This window comes from Taudactylus pleione, unplaced genomic scaffold (genome assembly GCF_031769625.1).
Source record: "Taudactylus pleione unplaced genomic scaffold, aTauple2 ptg000054l, whole genome shotgun sequence".
NCBI classification, from domain to species: Eukaryota; Metazoa; Chordata; class Amphibia; order Anura; family Myobatrachidae; genus Taudactylus; species Taudactylus pleione.
This window is the reverse complement of record NW_028284456.1, coordinates 508318-512983: the sequence shown is the minus strand read 5'-3', so window position 1 is coordinate 512983 and position 4666 is coordinate 508318.

Below are 4666 nucleotides of genomic sequence, written 5' to 3'. Positions count from 1 at the left end.
CCTACTCCTGTCACTCAAATTATCAGGCATTCGCTATTGTGTGAGCACATGAATTTTGACCGCACTGACTGGTTCGCGCATGCCTATAATGATCCGTACGCATGCGCAGTTGGGTAAATATCGCTCGAAACGAACGAGCGGCCGCTTACGAGCGGCTCTGAATCAGGCACACTATTTGGTACATACAGCAAGTTTAAATATAGCTTGAGTTTTTAATTATCTAATTTGGGTGACTTTTAACTTATTAATGGCACTGATTACTTGTACAAATGGACCCAGCTAGTTTGTTGCTCCATACACCATGTGGCGCGCCCTGCATCTCGTGCCATACGTCTTAAGTCGCGCCCTTCAGTATTGATTGCAACAGAACGTTCCTTGGTGCTAGAAAAAGTCCTACGTGTAATACAACTTTTTGGCCACCAGGTATCCCTTTCCTAAACTACACAGCGCATGCATCAGATATCCAATGCATTTTCTGTATCACCGCCCGATGATTGGCTGACAGAACCTGTGATTCGGTACACTATAGTACAGCGTTTTCATCATGGAATCAGAGCTGTAGAAGAATTAGTGATAAAGTTTTAAATCATTACAGTACAGTATGTGTGTGAGTCCTGTACTTTTTTTTAAAGATATTTTCTTTATACCGTATTTGTAGTTCAGCTGCCAATTACTGTCTGGACATAAACTTATTGTACTCGATTCTGTGACAGGCTCGGATTTTTTAGTCTCACTGAAAATGGACACTGCAGTATCAACCCCACGCAACTACTATATAAAGTAATAAGATGCAAGTCTGCGTCTGGTGTAAAACAGCCAAAGGCATTGATCAATTTGATTTTGTAATCAATATCAATTAATATTTTTTCATCTACAATAAACTGTACTGTATTTTTATATCTAAGTATTGCACTGCACTGCCATGTTTTGGGTTCAAATCCTGTAAGGGGGGATTGAATTATTTAATCAATATTAGTTTATCTACCATGTATATAGTACATTATTTATTTTTTACAGTTTAGTTTCACCCTTAATGTCTATGCAAGGTCACAGAAATTTAACTTGGCCATTATAGACATGCTCGATATAGTAACTTTCAATAGAGCGAGATTAATTCATGTTGACTACTAATTTTGGGGTTTGGAGACATACCCACAGCTTTCAATAAGATGAGATGAATTCCTATTGGTGGGGTACTGTATTAAAGGCACTACATTGCTCCACAATTCCTTCCCCCACCCTGCAATAACATACACCCATACAATTATGGGGTCGAGATGCTCATCGTGTTAGGGTTCAGGGGCTCAAAGAGGTCTAAGACGCACTCACAGCTTTTCAATAAGGTGAGATGAATTCCTTTTTACTAATGGTGGGTGGGGTACATTGCTACATTGTAACTTTAGCGGTTCTAACCATTGAAAACAATGGTGGGAATCGCACATTGGTTGTGAGGTGGAAGGCTCACCTCTCTCAGCCAATGAGCGCTTAGCAGATTTTTATAGTGAAATCCCTCCGCTGAGCCGTCATTCATTTAGTGGTCCGAGTCATTTCTGTTTTTTGTATTGCTAAGAATGTGGATGCCTACTTTGGAACGTAGAGGACGTGATCCATGCATAGGAGCAGGTGAATATGGAATATTTTTTTAACAGGTATCCCTGGATTTCTACATGGAGAAGGGGACGTGAATGGCTTTAGGGACTGCTACTGTAGGTGAGTATGAGTGATTGTGAGTGTGAATGTGAGTGTACATGTATGCTTTAATAAAATTTTACTATCACGGTGTGTGTCCTGTGTTTATTGTAATATTTATTTTGCAGGTGAACTACAGGTAGTACCAACGGGCCCATAATGCCTCACATGCTGGTACTTGTGGTTCTCTAAATACCAGCATGTGGGGGAGGCTTGCTGGTACCCATAGTTCTACTGCAAAATACAATATTCTTACTTCTTTCATTTGCACCACATTTTACACAATCAACCCCGCACCCACCGCTTCAGGGGTGCCCAGGGCTATCAGCCCAGGCCTGGGGTGCCCTTGAGGTGAAGACCCCTTTATTGGGGGGGTCTCCACCTTCCCATGAATCCCTGGCCTGGGCTCACTAGTGGTCAGGGGTAATGCTTTGGCCAGTGGACCCGGTGAAAGGGTTCCCCTGGCTATGGCTTTACTGCCACACTAGAAAGAGCTTGGTGCTGTTATGGATAATACTGGGGACTCCTACGTTTCTGTACCCTGTATTCCCAAAACCAGGACCGCCTCGGCTGAGCCCAGTGCTGGTTGTACTAAATACAGGGGACCTCTACATCTTATGTCCCAGGTATTTTGACAACCAGGACTGGCTCTAAAGAGTCCGGTGCTGGTTGTGCTAATTATGGGGGAACCCTTTGTCATTTTTCAGCTATATTTTCACAACCAATACTGGCTCTGAAAAGCCTGGTGCTGGTTGTGCTAAATACAGGGGAACCCTACATAGTTTGTCCCCTGTATTTAGCACAACCAGTACTGGGTCTCCAAAGCCTGGGCTGGTTGAGTTTTTGGGGGGGCCCACTCCGTTTTTTTTTATTTTTACACTTTTATTCATTTTTTTACACAGATGCATGGATAGATCTCACTGAACCATGCATGCATCTGTGTCTTATTTTTTTTTTCCCCATGGATACATGCATCACTAATCTTCCTAATCAGTGCATACATCTGTCTGCAATCGTGCACGATCTAATGATATGAAAATCATTAGATAGTGCATGATAAAACTTTGGGGAAAATGTTATAAAATATCTGAGTTTATATTTACCCGATAACATACATGACATGTACCCTCTCAATATTAAAAATCTTATTATGCACTCTCTTTCAGTCTTGGTCAGACCTTATTAAGATAATTATATTTCCTAAAATCTTATAACCTCTTCAAGTGTTACCTATTATACTTACTAACTCAGATGAGGTTGCTATTCCTTAAGTCTTTTTGTTCCTTTATTTGGAATGATGAAAAACCCATATCAGCATGGGTATTCTGCAGAAGATGAGCTTAAAGTGTGGTGTTAATTTCCCAAATGTTAGGTTGTATACACATTCTGCTATGTGTAGATATATTAAGGATTGGTTGCATAAACAGGACACGTACACTAATACTTTATTAGAAAAGCAGTTTATACCTGAAGATGGATTTCATTTGTTTTCTACATATGCACTTAGTAGACACTTATTAAACAACCCACTTTTGATGATGGTTTGGTCCACATGGCATACTGTGAGAAATGCATGGCACCTTAACAGTCATCAATGTATCTTTTCCCTTTTTAGCAAACTCTGTTTCCAAATGGTGGGGCCAACTTTCCCTTCAGATCTTGGGCTAGGGCCATATTGGAAAATTGTTCGTCTCTTTTTCAGAGGCGAGCTCCAACTTCCCTTTTCTTACAGTTCATCATTTGTTACTTACAGGCCCAGCACTACACTTCGAATGTTCTGGCCTCCTTATCTACTCAGAATATGTCTAACACCCAAGACTTGGTATTTAAAAGTGAGAATATTCTCTCTAAGGCTAATCCCTATTGTACACTACTCTGCATAGTAGTGTAGAATTAGAGGCTGGTCTACTTCATGGCATCATCACTTAACACTTTATATTCACATTTTATATCACTTAATTTGTTTGGTTTTTATCTAGAGGTGACCTGGATGTCCATGGGCAGGCCCATATTTTTGGACAAATATATCCTAACAACCTCTTATATTATATTCAATTGTAATATATATTTACATTTTGAGCAGTTATGATTGCATAGTGCATCTGCATCCATTTATTTCTATGGATAATACTATAAATCTCAGCAAGTTTTCACCTTTCATTACATTATAATGTGCAGTCTAGAGCCACTCCCCTTGTATATTCCATGTTATGTGTATATATGTACACTTGCAGCTTCACATTGCTTCAGTCTAGATTGGCACCCATCCCCCACCTTCCTCTGTTTTTAAGCAGAAAACTAGCATCTGACTGCACTTTGCATCAGGCATGATCAAAAGTAAGTCCTCTTTATATTTATATAGTGTAAATTTTTGGGGAGCGAGCATTGAGGCGTGGGGCCCCCTGAGCTGTTCTGGCTGAGCCACTTCAGGGCATCACCACTTAACACTTATTTATGACAATGTAGGCAGGGCCGGCAACAGAAATCTTGGGGCCCGGCACACTGATGTCTCTGGGGGCCCCACCTTTTCACCACCACCCCCGACCACGCACATCCCTCCCATGCATGTGTAATATATGAAACATGAGAATGTTAACTGAAAGATATGCCAGCCTTTATATAAAGTAAAAATTAGGGTTGTGCACCGGCCACTTTTCGTGTTTTGTGTTTTGGTTTTGGATCTGGATTGGTTTTGCCAAAACCACCCTTCCATGTTTTGCGTTCTGGGTTTTGTGTTTTGGATCTGTATTTTTGGGGGAAAAAGCATAAAAACAGCTAAAATCACATCATTTGTTTTTTTTTTATTGTTTCTACACTATTATTAACCTCAATGACATTCATTTCCACTCATTTCCAATCTATTCTGAGCACCTCACAATATTGTTTTTAGGCAAAAAGGTTGCACCGAGGTAGCTGGATGACTATGCTAAGCGACACAAGTGGGTGGCACAAACACGTGGCCCATCTAGGAGTGGCA